The 15792-nt window shown below is 38.7% G+C and overlaps 1 protein-coding gene across 1 annotated transcript in view; it reads left to right on the top strand.

Moving 5' to 3' along the window:
* The window catches only part of MAST4 (microtubule associated serine/threonine kinase family member 4), a 189598-nt gene that overhangs the window by 65401 nt on the left and 108405 nt on the right, over nucleotides 1-15792 (top strand). The gene's annotated exons all lie outside the window — the stretch shown is intronic.

Below are 15792 nucleotides of genomic sequence, written 5' to 3'. Positions count from 1 at the left end.
TGAGCACAGCTACTGAGATATTTAAGATCCTCATGCTTCTAATATAATTTTAGTGTTTTTCTTTGCTGTGGATAATTTGGAGTCCTTTGTCACAGTAATGGGGAGTGGGGTGGGGAAAGTATTTGAAAAAGACTAGGAGGAAACACGAAGTGCTAGAAGTTGTAGTAGCTTCTAATAAGAGCAATAAGGAAAATGGAAATGGTTAATTAAAAATATATAGAACAGCATGCATTTGAACTTGAAGAGTAGAGAATGGTGATTGTCAACAAAAAAATCTTTTTACTCAACCTTTTGCTTTACTGATGTCACTGATACTAGGCTGGGGGAAAACAAATCTCTAAGCCAGTTGATAGAAAGCTCTTAGTTTCTACAAAAAAAGAAAAGATTGTAGTGAATTTTCCAGAAAGACTTTACTCAGGAGCGTGAGGATTGCATGCGTGTCAGGCACTGTACAGACACAAATGTTACTACCTGGCTAAGACTGATGAATGGGTTGACAGGAGAAGCTTGGAAAATGAAAGTGGCAAGCAAAAAAAGCCCATATACTTTTTTTTTTTTTAACGGTTAAATTTTTTTATCAACTATTTCAGGAAAAATTTCAGGAGGAAAATCCAGTTCACCTCACTGTATCTACAGCTGAGTTGGCAGGAAGGCAAATGAGGATTATTATCTCTACCTTTCAGTAATGTAATCTGCTCTTTTGGAAGTTTGTGAGGATGCCACTGTAAACACTGCATTTTACATGGGGTCATGTTGTCAAATGATTACGTATGTGTTACTAAGAGCAGCAATTAGAAGTATAACTGGCATGGATTAAACCTCATCTTATGGCACTGAATTGTAAGAAAAGCAAATGTCAGTGTCACAGATAGCTTAGCCACTTGTTGGTATTTAGTATTAAGTTTTTATATCTGGAAATTGTCAAAAAATGTTGACACTTGCATTTTCTTTAAATGTAAACCAAATCTATAATATGAATGAGTAATCATTACCAAACAAAGGGAGAGTGAGACTTTTAAATATAATTTTACACAAATAAAAAATTCAAATATTTAATTTTATATGAAACTTTATTTAAACTGTCTAAATTCATATACCAAATTGTTGAATACAGAGATAAAAATCTAGTCAGTGTGCTCCTATTTGTCCACTTTCTCTGTCTGCATCCCCTTTTTTTCCCCATGACATTCTGCATCCCAGAATCACATAAAGACAAAAAGCTTAAAATAGCTACTTTCTAACAACTGTATTGTTGGTCTGTATTATGAAACCATCAATGAAATGGATGGCTTCTGTAGAAAAATGAACAGTAAAGTTTCTAGTGATTTTTTTATTGTTGTTTTGAAAGTCAGCTTGTTTAAAGAGCTTTTAAATGTCTTCTAGCTCTGTATGATGCTGTATGGGCATGTGGGGAATATACACCCATGTGAAAGATGTAATGGACAGTAGGAACCGTTCACTGTTCGGTTTATCACTGAAGGCAATAGTTTGTTTTTAAACTTAGCAATATTCCTGTGAGGAAAGTGGCGTGGACAGTGCTGGTGTGTTCTGCTGCCTGTGCAGGCTGGCTGGGCTGGGGCACTTGGGGTGGCTGTGCAGCTGTTGGGGCAGAACTGCCTCAGGCACTTGCACACCGATGACTCACAGACCAGTGACCAAAGGCCCTGCGAGTACTCTACTTGACCCTGTTGCCACAACCATGTTCCTGCCCTCTTCTCTGTTAGCTCCTGTGATTGTGTGGCTGCACCAAGCTGAATCTCCACCGTGAGTGAGAGCAGGCCAGTCTTAGGAGCGAGGAGGGAGTGGGGGAGCATTTTTCAGCATGGGGGACGCAGTGGCAGTGTGTACTTGGCGGCACTAGCTGCCCACTCAGACCTGAGCAACAGCCAAGGTGACAGCTGTTATACACACTGGTTAATGATTAAATCTGATGCAAGTATACAGTCTAGGTAGACAGGGAATACTGCAGAAAAAAAGTGCTAGTATTCACTCCCTGATGAGGAGGGACTTGTGCAGGACATCATGACATGGTTCTCTCAAGGTAGAGCAAAATTGTCATAGAGGAGTTAGCTATTGAATTTGGACTTTTCTGATCTCAGAGTAGTTTTACTTCTATGTAATTTTCCTATGGAACTGCTACTTCTTGGATTCATAAGGTTTTATAAGAAACACGTGAGGAGGACACGTCAGAGGATGCCTCCTTTCCCTCCTTTCCTCAGTGACATAGCTGCCATACCCAGGCATTCTCAAGCAGACATTTTTCTTTAAAATTTATTTACACTTTTGTTTTCTGATACCAGTACAAAGTACACTGACCTTAAGGTTATGCTGAAAGATGAAGCTGTTGATTTGTTGTCCTGAAAGGGGAAGGTCTTGGGAAGGGCTGATGTGGATGAGGTAAAGAATCACTTAGCGCCATTTCTTTCTCAAATTTTTCTTTAAAATGAGGAAAACCTGCTGTTTCATCTCTCAGGGTAATCTGATTAGTATTCATGAATGTCAGCCATGAAGCACGAGTTCATCAAGGTGAAATAGATTAATCTTTGGCTTTGTCCTCCAAAAGTAGTTTGTCTCCTCTGAAGTTATTTTTACGTCCCTGCTGTTCTCTTAACTCTTTTTGGGACTACTTATTTAACCTTACAAAACACTTTCTCAGCTATTTCCTGTACTCTCCCATATTAAGACTGTGACAGGTCAAAGGGAGAGCTGTTTCCATTGGAACTTGAAAATGGGAAATGAGAAACAATTTCCTTGCATGTGTAAGTTTTTTTGTGATGTAGAAGTGAGTTTTGAGGATTGGTTAAGTAAAAGCAGCCCCTTACTCAGCACGTGATCTCTTTTGCGCTCAAGTGTGCTATTCTAGCTTCAGCTTTTGAAATACTCTAAATAAATTATTCTGTTTTCTGAGCTCTTTAGAGTCATAGCAGAGGAGATTTTTGCTTGTGAGTCATCAGCATTTTGCTGAGTGCTAGTCTGGTACATGTGCATAAGCCTGTTAGTGTCTTAATGGCATTGCACCATGGTAGATGGGTCCAGCTGAGAACTGCAGGAGCTGCACAGCTGTCATCGGTGAGCATGGGGTCCCTGGAGGATCTTCACTACAGGTTTTCATCCAAGAGGGATATAGGGATGCGAATTTCTGATTCCATGTGGTTTTTTTGGGCTGGTGCTAAAGAAGGTGTGGTTTTACTTGCCCCACACTGATCCAAAATCAGAGAGGCTAAGGCTGTATTGCTAAGATAATGTTTTGTAAAGCTTCTGGAGTATCAAACTTGATTTCTCATATCATAAAGATTAGGCTTTAAGTACATTTTTAAAGGCTCCCTGGACAAACTGAATTCTTCTATATTACTTTGTCTTAATTCACATAACTTTTCAATTTAATTTGTGGCTTGTACTAGTAGATATTGTTCTGCAGAAAGATTTAGGTATATATTTTTTAGATCAAGTAAAGAAAGAACAGGATCTTCCCTCTAACTTACAGGGACAGATGACAGAATTCTAGAAGGCTTACCAGAAACAGAGATCTTTGCTTTAATCCAGTGTTGGTTTTTTTGTTGTTTGTTAGTTTTTGGGTTTTTTTTGTGGTTTGGTTGTTTTTTTTTAATTTTTTTTTTTTAGTTCATGTTTAAGGTGCATCTTAAGAAATCAAGGAAGTTCTTGTGACAGTTATTTTTTGTGGTAGACTGAAAGCTACAGACACAGAGCTCATCTGAATAATTTTAAATGCCAGTTTGTTGATCCTCCTCTCCCTAAACTCTCATAAAAATCATCCCAAAGTACTTGTGTGCTAGTTTTATTAAATCTTCTGGCCTTTTAGGTTGTATTTGGTGTTTACTCTTGAATGTTAAATTTTAAATTTAGCATGTTAGGCCTTTAAAGCATTTTGAAGAAGTATGAACAACATACAACATGAATTTGAATTTGAATTTGAAAATTACAGTAATTGTGGAGTGGTGCTGTAACAGGAGAATGCTGAATCTGAAGGCAGTTATTATTTTTTATTCAAAATACTGTTTGAAAAAGTGTCTTTCTTACAGTTTTAAAGGCTATGCAGCCATAGGAATGACCTGAATGGAGATTTCTTGAACTGCTACTACTTTCTAATACTTTCTAAAACAGAATTAAAATATTCTAGAAGTATTTCCCACTGCGATATTCCCTCATAATAATGCTTACTTTTGCCATAATTTGATGTGCTGCTCAGATTACTTAGTAAAGTGTTCATTGGCTAATTCATGAATGTTTTCGCCATACAAGTCTTAAAGAAAAATGACCTGGTATAGCCCCATTTTGCAATCAAAACCTGACATTACTCTGTAGATTTTTTTCCCCACATTTTTTAATTAAAAAAACCTCACAGCTTAAGTTGTTAATATCTACAAAAAATATACCACACCTAAATCAGAAATTGTGGGAAAGGAAGGAGGATGACAGGGAGTTCTATTTGGGGCCACCCAGAGACCTGGTGAGTTGAGTACTGCACACTATGGTATTAGGAAATCACTGCAATTCAAGGAGGTGGTTAAAATTTGAACAGTTGATCCACATTTTATATACAGAAATAACTCTTAAGATGGGTCTTGAAATGTGCTGGAAAATGGACAGTCTGGTCTCCTCCTGTGCTGTCATACTACTGAGTTGCATGTCCATGCAAGTGACCTGCTAGCAGCCATCATAAGTCACTGTGGGACTGTTCTGTTGACCTCTTTGCTTTGCCTGTCAGGTGACGTATCTGTTAGTAATGACTGAAGTGTGCTGAGCCTCACCTGGCCTCAGCCTGCATGTAAATTCAGACTTTTGTAGTATGGCTTCATGATTGGCTTAATCTGGTTTGATAAGAATGCTTTTAGTACACCTTGAATTCAAGGTCTACTTACTGTCCAAGATGTGACTGTCTGTAATGTGTTGCCAATCACATAGTTCTTGCAGATATGGAGAAACTGCTAGGTTAACCTGCCCATTGTCCTGTATTTTTCTTGGAAAGTTTAGTCTGATAGGGATGCCAGTGGTTCACTTCGAGGGGAAGAATTTCCTATGGTAATTCCACTGATGTTACCCAAAATCACAAATTCTGCAGCCTTTTTGCAGTGCAGTGACAAATTTCAGCTGGTCCTTGTGTGAGTTGCCAGAGAAAAAGTTCTGCAGCTATATTCTTGAGATGAAGTTCTCAACCTTGCTCAGTGCCAACGCTGTGGCATTATGTTGCATCTGCATCATTTTATCGCACCTTGATAAAAATAGATACAGAACAGAAACCAGCGCTGTGTGCATCAGCGTTCCCTACACACTACTCCAGCAGAGAAAATGCTTTGAAAAACTGCCTTCAGTCATGTTTTAGAAGTTATAGACTGGTTGCTGTAGTTTTGTTGGCAAGTACATAGAAACACATGCTGTTGAGTTTGGGAAGGCTGATGATGCTGTGTAACTTGCCCAGCTGATAAAACCTAGAAATACTTCCAAAAGTTGATGTGGTACCTGAGAGAAGGGGATCATGGCAAGTGCTGTTGTACGTATTTATCAGCTGAAGCCGGTCTTTCATTATGAGCAGCCTGGCATGTTCTTCCTTTCACCTTCATTCTGCTGTTTCTTTGCCAAGAGAACATTTAGGCTCTCCAGATGCAGTCTGCCACTGGATTGATGAAATCCGCTCCTCTTGTGTGTATGTAGAAGTGTGCAAGTGTGGATGCTGAGGAACAGCAGCATAGAGAATAGGCTGAGATAATCCATTGTCAACATTCAGCATGGTTATTACTTAATTTTGCAGAATTAAATTGTTGCATAATTTTTAAAAGAACCAAGCCGTCTACCAGGAAAAAGCAAAATACTGAGATAAATGAGTATGGTGATTTAAAAGAAACAAACTATATACATTTGCATAGTTCAGGCATATTAAAATTCATGTTAAGTCATGTCCAGATGTAACTGGAGATGGTCAGAGGAGAGGCTGATTGAATGGTGAAGGGGTTTTGAGATAGGTTTGGGGCTTTTTTTATTGGTGGTGTATATTTACAGTGCTAAATGCTTATAAATCTCTTTTGTATCAGGATATTGATATTTCCATAAACTTTTATGCTCTGTAGTTACATGAATGGAATAATAAGGTGGTCTGGTATCAGAGAAATTAGGACACTTAGTGGTTTGAACTGTTATTTGAAAGCTAAACAGTTGTCACCTCATTGCTACTATGATAAGAGTTTTTCAGGATGCTGGAGGCCTAGAACAGCTATTGTGGGTTATGCTGATCCTCTGCTTCTTCAAAAGTTTTGACAGTCTTGGTGACAATTCAGGTGCTTGTTAGAGAGAGCTGATGTGGACTCTCAGTCCTACAAAATGATACCAAAATGTGTTTGCCTGTCTTAGGAAGTGGAGGGTGAAATTCTGTGACTTATCGTAGTTTCCTCCCTGACTCCTGTCATTCTCCCTGATGTACATATCAGAGGGATTTAAGACTGTTTCTTGACTCATTTGAATCCCTTTCAACTTATACCTCTATGGTCTTTGCTTATAGGTAGGTAGGAATTGTATAAATCATTAAGTACCTATGATTCTGTAGAGTGGTCAGCCCAAAGAAGATCTCCCTATTACTGTCTACTTCTTTCTTCCCTCTTTTTTTTTTAGTATCTGAACATTTGATGCAGGTGTTTCTGTAATTATCTTCACAGCCCTCCCAAGAAGTAGAAATACCTTTGCTTTACAGGTGGAGACCTGAAGTGCAAACAGATTAAATAACTAGATGACATCAGGTCTTAGACCCTGAGGCACCTTAGCCATGAGGTAATTTTTAGTATTTTGTCCTTAATTTTGAGAATTTTCTGTCATATTTTGATAAGCATAACTAATTAAAATAATCTTTTCTAGTCTTGCAATTGTAAATGCTTGCTTTTAATTTTGTTTCTGTAAAGTTACCTTTTTTCTATGTAGTTAATTCTACTCCTTCCAGTGGTCTGTTTGGCAGCCATATCATCTGCATGTCTGATAGTTAACTGTTTAGTAAACCGCACAGACATAAGAGTATGTGCTGAGTGTAATTATGGTTGTTCAGAAATTCAGATTTAAACTGGAGGTGTGTGCTGAAGCACACCTATGATTGTTTATTATTTAGTCTTTTGAGGAGGAGAGCGTTAAGGGTGACCTGTAAAATGTTTTAGGGATATTATCAACTTGCAGTGCTGTGTGCTCAGGTCATTGTTTGAAATACCAAGGGTAACGTTAATGGGCGATCTGCATAATATTTTTCTAAACATAATGTTTTCCCTTTAAACTTCCTGTGTACCTGAGTTCCAATTTGCCAGCTTGCACTGCATGGGGTGCTCCATCTCACACCGTTCTGCTGACAACAGATCCATCACATGGATTAACTGAAGCATGAAGCCAGATGAGTGCAGGGAAAGCTCAGGAAATGCAAGTACCTGGGTGTATATATATGGCAAAGCTCTGAATTCTTGGCACCTGATTTTTATTCACTGTCATTTAAGTAATGACTTCAAAGAAAATTGTGTGTTTAAAATACATGAAGTAAACAGAGTACTTGCCAGTTCTGGGGAGGAGCCTGTAATGTTCTTGCTCTGACAGAGACCTATAATGGGTCTGTAACTATAGACTTGTGCTGATTGGGTAATTAATTTAGGAAATTCAGTGTGTAAATATTACAGCTGATGAAGTTTTCTGTCTCACTGAAGACAGCATTTATAATGAATAAGTGCGTTTCAATTCTGTATCACAGGATTTGATCTGTTTAGACTTTGATTTACAGACTTGAGACCTTCACCGTGCTGACCTCCATTAAACCTCCCCTGTACCCCAAAAAGTATTTTAAGAATGAGGAAGGTTACAACTCATGATGATATCTTTCCCAAACCTATCAGGATTAAAAGCTATCAAACAGAACTTGAGCTTGATTTCTTTAGCTAGTTCATTTGACGAAAAACAGAGAATCTGTGAAGTCTGTTACTCAAATCTGTGAGTATGGCACTGGGATGTTCTGGGGCAGAACTGAACTAAAGAAAATGGCTCTGTATGAGGGGTAGCATTCCTCTCAGACGAGTACGTTGTTTGGGATTCTTCAAACCAGAATGCTGTGGTGGCAGGACAAAATGCTCCACTAAAGTGCCTTTTGAGGATTGTGGGTTTTGGACTTTGCTTTCCATAATTAGAAAGTTATTAAAATGAAACAGACTCAGATAAACTTAAAAATGCTGAACAGTCTTTTTTATACATATGTGTTCCAAACTCCATTTTATATAGTCTATTTCCTTTAATGAAAAGTCAGATATGAACATTTTCATCTTTAAAAAGTAGAGAAAGATTGTATGCTGTAAGTCTGTTTTATACAGACTATCAGATTTATGCCATTACAAAATGTTAAAAACACAATTACTAACTTTGCAGTGTAGAAACCATAAAAAGCTTCTCTTAAAAAAAATGTTTTCTACAATTGAATTAATAAATACTTTTTTCTCAAAAAATATGGTTTAGTTGACTGCAGATGTGATGTGGAATGGATGGCAATATCTAAGTACGTAATTATTTCAGAAGAATGATGGTATCCACAATTTCTTAAGACATTTTTTAGGAATTGCGCCTTGACCCTTAATAATGCTCTTTGCCACATAGGTTATGGCTGTTGATTTAAAAAGATGCTTGATAAAATATGGCTGCGTGTGTGACATCAGGAGGACGTCTAAGTGTGTACAGTGGTCTAAACCAGTGCAATGAAATAAGTGGTGATTGTTTCACATGAATGCCCAGAACTGGAAAACTTCATTATGGCTTTTTAGATATCTGTTGGATAACGGGTACCTTCACATTTATATCAGTGGTACTGCAGTCACAAAAAAGGTTAATTAATGATTTGAAAAAAGATGTGATCCTCTTAGGATGCTGTTAAGTGCTGGCAAAAAGATACTTGAAGAACAAACAAAGGAGGATAGAGTAATACTAATACTTTGTAATACGGTATTCCTTTTCCCACCCCCTGGCATTTGTGGTAATGAAGTCAAGGTCCAAGCGTCATGGTATCTGGAAAATTATGACATTTTTATTAGATGTTTTCTGACTCTCTCTGGACTTGCTTACCACATAAAGCAGCACTTCTGAAATGTAGCAATGCTGCTCTACTTGCCAAGATAAATGAAAATTCAGTGATAAAAATGGGAAATGGTTCTTTCATACTTTCTCATTAGTTGGTTTGCTAAACTAGCTCAGAAGGAGAAGCTAATCTCTAGGCCAGAGTAAATCGGCAGCACAGTTCTTAGCATGGTTGGCTCATTCCACTACAGACAGCAAAATGCTGGATTAAAAATAGTGTTGCCTGATGTGAATTCTGATGCCTGATGCAGATGGATAGACAATGTATTTAACTTCCAAATATATTGTGCATAATTTTAGAGTCTTTCAGAAATGGGGGGAGGTGCTGGGGCCATTGCTTTTCCTAAATGTGTTTGTATTAGATGAGCTATAATAAACTAGAGCAGTGGGAGATTTTTTTGTATTTTGCACATTACTTCAAAACTTGTTAAAGTAATAGTGTTTATGTGTATTTATAAACATAGCTAAGAAAATTTAGACATTTGGCAGACATACATTGTACACCCACAAAATATTCTTCTGTACTGTGATTTCTTCGACTTATTTTTACACTGAACATCCCACAGTGAAATCCTGTGCAGTCGCTAGAAGGTAATACACATCAACGTCTACCACTAGGGGGAGCAAGATTTCAATTATTGTAATTAAATGTGGTAATAATAATTAATTAGTACATCTTAAGGACTGAATATACCAGTGAGATCTTTTAGTTTGACAACCTTTATAAAATAGACTGTAGACTTTGTCAAGAGCTTTGGGATTTTTTACCCATCCTCTAGTGCTTGTTTCAAGTGTGATTATTTTTTTAGTTAGAAAGGCATATGACATACAAAATTTACAGTGATGGAAAATCCCTGTGTTAAAATGGATAAGAGAAAAGAATTTAAAACTGGTTTTTTGTCTGACTCCTGCAGATGGAACCCCTAACTTTGTGTGTGAGGGGAAGACATGATGGAGTTTGCTATTCTTACACTCTGTTTCCTCATGAAAATCTCTTCCTGCTGGGGAAACGCATACTAAATGTCCAAGGTTCTCTGATAGACTTGACCAAGTGAAATAAATGAGTTTTTTTCAAGCTGCACAATGTAATTCAGATTATAATTTTTTTTCCTTGAACTCCTCATGACTTTTTTGCAGCCTTTGGGAAATGCCACAACTAGCTGCATTTTAGTACCTCAGTGCTCAGTTGTGTCATCTCCTTGATCCCATGAGAGATTTTCCTGCTTGTAGAACTGAGGGACATTTATTCTTTCATCTATACATCACACAAAAAGCTCTTACTTAGCTATTTATCTATGATAGTACCTAACTTGTTTGCCTGATAATCTGCCTTCCAGATTCTGCGATATGTATGTATTTTATGACTGGGGGGTGTTTTTGTCCTTTGATATGACTTCTTGGCTAGCAAGACTATAATGCGTGTTGTTCAAATAAGGCTGCTTTATCCAATGATAAATTAGCTTCTTCCTGTGGTTACTTACCTCTTATGTCTTGTTTGCTAGAAAGGGTATCATATTTCTTTCCACCTCATTGATAGCAGTATTTACTTGTGTTAAATGAAAAACATAATCCGGTATGATCTACTAGAAATGTTTAATGTGCAGTTACTTTTTCAAACCTATAGGTGAGTTTTAATGTTGCCCTAATGCATAAATTTTTCTGCTGTAATAGTGAACCTATTACAACATTGTTAGGAACCAGGTGGAATATTTTACAAATGTCTTGATGTATTGTCAGCTGAGATGGTTATTGACCAGACTTGAAATCTCTCTTGAAACACTTTTTGGGCAGACTGTTTCATGTGACACTAAGTAAGTTACCATACCTCAACTCAGTACTGGCAGCAGCAATATCCTGTTTGTCCTTTTAAAGGAGTGTTATGGCAGCTTAGTTCAACCGTTGTAAAACTTCCAGCTATTCCAAGACACTTCGAAAATAGCAACAATTGAATGAGCAGCTTCACCGGTTCCTTTGTTACTCATTGGATAATAATTATCTGACTAAAAAGACTCAACTAAACCAAAACAAACTCCTCTCAAGGGATGAGTTAGCTCAGTTCTAATTTATTGTTCTTCCAAGATGTTGATGAAATGAGAAGCATTTCTGTGTTGCTAAAAGATGCGATTTCATAATCTTCCTAGCCCATGAAAACAGAGAAGGTGCCTTAAGGCAACATTTTTTCTTTCCTGGTTCACAAATTTACTCATCTTTTTCAGTATGAGGCCTATGCTTTTAAGATTTTACTAGTCTTAGTATCTCTAAGGACCTTTTTATTGTCTGTATTGCTGCTGGTGAACTGCATTCAATGTACATCTTCCTATAAAACTGGTGAGATTGAGCATTCTGTAATGCCCTTGGGCAGTGACTTTCAATATTTTAATATTTTTTTAAAAATTCCAGTGTTTATTAATGTAATTATCAGCATGAAGATGGTAGATTAGATAACTTTTGTATTGGAATATTATGTGCAAAATATTGATTTAGCATTGGTATGGCATTGTGGTTTTTAAAGACGCACTTTCAACTTCCTTAAGTAGTATTTCATGGTGGTACTTAAAATCAGTAATCAGTGTTACACAATTAGAAAGTTACTGGTGAAGAATTTTTATTGATGTTAATTACTGAAGTAAATGTTGACATTTTGAATTTTTTTCCTCTCATATTGAATGAGGCTTTTCTAAGGATGCCTTTTGTACGTTTGTTTTTGAAAATGTAATCTTCAAAGCAAGGGTAGATCAGGCACTTTTTCTGACTTGAGTGATGTGATGTTTTTTATCTTCAAGTGAATATAAAAGAGAAAACTTAATGATCCTTATCACTTGTTTTGTTACGTGCTGGCTTATGTAACTCTTCGTGATAAATAAAAGTCATTACCCAAGTTCTACAGTAAAGCGTCTCCTAAGAGATGAAGTTTGAGTTGCTTGTTGTTTTGCAAGTGGCTGTATAGACAATAACTTAAGCAACATATGCTGTTAAGGATGTTTGCAGGTTCTTAACTTTGTTTTTTTATTTCTTTTTGACAACTGCAGAATTCTGTTTTAGTTGGATACTGGGGTAAAGTTGCTGAACATATCAATAATATTTTGTTGCAGGAAAACTGTAGGTAATTGTCAACTATGCATTTATCAGTATGACATAGATCTGTTCCTAATAATTTCAGATTTTGATACTTTTAAGACATTATCATCTTTATTGTTTAATTTTTTTTTGCCTTTTCTACATGGCAGAGGTAAGTAGATTGCGGTGCCTGAAGGAACACGACAAAATACATCTGTTGAACCTGTGTTTTAAAGGTTGAGCAGCATTATCAGTATCGACAGTCAAAGAGGCTTCAATTTTATGGACAGACACTGCAAAAGAAGTGGTCCTGCTGCCCCTGCCTCTCTGTATGACCTGTCTGCGTCCCTCGTACTGGGTCTGGTCCTGGGATTGTCCTTCCTTGAGCTGATTGAGCTCACTAAATGGGGAGAGAAGATGTCCTCTTAGCATCTATGTAGTACTAATAAGATGCAAAACTTCACTCACCCTTGAGGTGTTTGCTTTGAAATTAGGCATTTCTGTGTCATGGAAACTCACAAACTGCAGGCACCGCTTTGGAAGCTATGTTGTTTATTGACAGGCATTGCAAAGTCTTCACCACCATTTACATGTTGTGCTCTTAAAGGATAAAGCCTATGCTTTGCTTTATGAAACATGTAATTTTTCTAGGGTTGTTGTGGGACAATGATGGACTTCTTAGAGCTACCCCCTTCATTTTCATGCCTTTGTCAAAGTCTCTGTAGTGCCTTAATATGTGTATGTCCAGCAAGCACTTCAGAAAAATAATTATTCGAGTCTCCTTGCTTTCAAGCCCATGCTACAAACAGCATGACTGATTAGCAGGACTGTGCGTACTTATAATTGTGCACAGAAAGCCAAGGTGAAGTTATGTTTGGATCTACAGGTCATGGAATTTGGGGAGCTATTGCTTGTGAATAGTCTGTGCAGGATCTAGAGACAGAATTGCAAGGGATTTGACCATCAAACCACTGTTTGAAGTGAACAGTGTTCACGATTGATTGTTATTATGTGTCCTGGTTCTGGCCAGGGTTAAATTTTGCAGTAGCCAGAAGGGGGCATGGCTAGGACGTGGAGGTTATTCTATGCCATCTCATGTGACTTTCTGGGGATGGGGGAAAAGGCTCTCTTTTAGGTTGGGTAGCATGGTGGAAGAAGTAGTCAGGTATTCTTGGGGGTGTGAGAATTGTTGCTGTTACTGTTCTTTTTTTAAACTTGTTTCCAGTAAGTTATTATTATCTGAACCTGTGATCTTTATGCTTTGTGTCTTCTATTCTCTTCTCCATCCTGCTGAAGGGGAATGGAGGGGGAGGGGGAGAGGGAAGTGAGTGTGATATGCTTTGTAGAGTCTCAGCAGGAGTACTAAATTGGGGAACACCGTTCCTAAAACCATGACATTATGATATCCTCTGTTGCTATATATGTGGACAGAAACAGTTGCCTAGAATTTATCCTTTCTTTTATCCTATTTTTTATCCTTTCTGCTTTTGCAAAAATCCAGCTTTTCAGATAATGAAATCAGTGTAACGGCTGTTGTAATCTCGTCTGGTTGTACACAGAAGGGTTAAGCTTTTCTTCCACCAGAATTTGTCAACTTTCATGCAGCAATCATCTTTTTTTCTGGTGGGTCTTTGCCAACATTATGATAGGCTAGTCTTGCTTAATTTTTAAAAGCTTTTAGGGTCTCTTTCAGAATTGGAGGCTTCACATCATTCTGATAAAGTGGTAGAGATTTTCACAAAGAAATCATGAGTTCAGTTACTGTCCTGGGCTTGAAACAGAAAAGACTGGTAATTTTTTGCCTTAATGTGAAATGAAGTTTGACCTCCATGTTACATGATCACCCCACAAATGATGTGCTTGACTGAGTTATAGAAAATGAACTGCTTTTGTAACTCTTAACTGCCCCTTAGGTAGAGTAATAAGGCCAGGGGAGAACTTGCAGGGCAGTGAGGACACTGAAACTTCTCCTGTGTGATAGGTGGAAGACTTTGTTTTAATATTTAGCTGGTGCTGTTCAGTATCAGTTATGTGAAATTCCCTGGTTTCAGGATTGTGTACTGTTCTGTCTCCAAACACGCTGATTACAGGCAAAAACTTGTGTATGTAGCAGAGATGATGAAGTTACGGAGTTTGTGGGGGAGGTGTTTCTTGGTAGTTTTGTAGATCTTTGAGAATTTCCTTCTTAAACAGTTTTAAGAAAGGAGTGTTGTCAGCCATGCTTGCCCTCATTTGAACCTTTAAAACTTCATGCTCAGTATGCTCAGGCATGCCTCAAAGTGAAAATAAATGGATGAGAGTTTTTCTTTTACTGGCTGCAGTAGAGGTGAATACTCAGTCTTAAGGGAGAGGTATAAAAAGAGCAGTCATGCTGGGAAGTGCCCTCCTGTGGGGCACAAATGGACAACAGCCCACATACCAGCTTCTGCAGCTATTTCAGCCTTCCTTGTTCAAGAAAATCTGACCTGAGACCTAGATGAGGCTGTTTTACCTTCTTACATGGAAATGGTCTCTTCTAAAATTAAGATGTCTTTAAGTAAGTGTTTGATGATTCTTTTATGTTTGATCAATGTTAAACTGACATTTACTGTGGCATGTCAGTAAATGGTGTCTGCTGGGGATTTATAGTAAGGCCTTTGGTGCTAACCTAGAGTGAGAGCTGTTTAATGAGTGCTGTGTCATCCCAAGTGTCATATGAACCCTTCCCGCTCTGCTCTGTGACCCTCAGATAAACAAAATGGAAATTTTTAAGTACATTAAAAGAAACCTCCTAGTTTCTGAATCCACACTATGTCTTTCTATACCTGACCATCATTGCTTTCAGCAGCTGGAGTTAAGACATTACAGAATGACGAGGTAGTAGAGTAGTAATTTTAGAAACACATTTATTTGCATACTGCAGAGATGTGAGGAAAAATGCTAGTCTAGACAGCTGCAGAGGGAGAGAGAAGAGAGCTGGAGAGTGGTGCTGGAATTAAGTATAAAAAAACTGAGGACAGTAGTCAGCAGTGAGGCTAAAACGAGGAGTGAAGGTGGAACGTTGGGTGGTGGGAGTCAAGAAAGCAAACCAGCTGAGCTGGGAGGCAGCTGGGGAAGGGTAAAGCGGAAAGCAAAGGAAGAAAGCTGGAAGGAGGAAATGGAGGAAATGAGTCGAAGTACCTGAGGGATTAGGTCATTGTTATGAGTAGGAAAGGTACTCAGAGCCTTTCTGTACCCTTCTTTTGCCAACCTGTGCTTCAGGGTAGCTTTCTCAAAAGAGGTAGCTGGCAATGGAGGGAGGCAGGTGTCCCAGCTTTCCGTGGCAAACGCCTGATGTCTGGAGTGGCAGGTAGCCAGTGTGACAAGCGGTAATTAAGTACCTGTACCGTCAGTTCTCCCGGGAGAGGCAGAAGCCACGGCAGTGACACACGTACACTGTGCACTGCAGCGAGCGTACTGGTCCGTCTTTAGCTTACAGTTCCCAGCAGGTCCGAGCGCATCCGACGGGCGGCTCCGACCCGCGGGGCTCTGTGGGGGCGGGCGGCCCGCAGGGGCTGTGCCGGGTGCCGGCTGACCCGCGGTGGGCGGGCGGAGCGGCGCGGCCTCTGCGCGGCCGCCAATGGCCGGGGCGGGGCGGCACCCGCGGAGCAGCCGCACGGAAAAGTT

Source organism: Coloeus monedula (assembly GCF_965178545.1).
Source record: "Coloeus monedula genome assembly, chromosome: Z".
Classification (NCBI taxonomy): domain Eukaryota; kingdom Metazoa; phylum Chordata; class Aves; order Passeriformes; family Corvidae; genus Coloeus; species Coloeus monedula.
The sequence above is the reverse complement of the archived record's forward strand: the minus strand, read 5'-3'. Positions and strand labels throughout refer to the sequence as shown.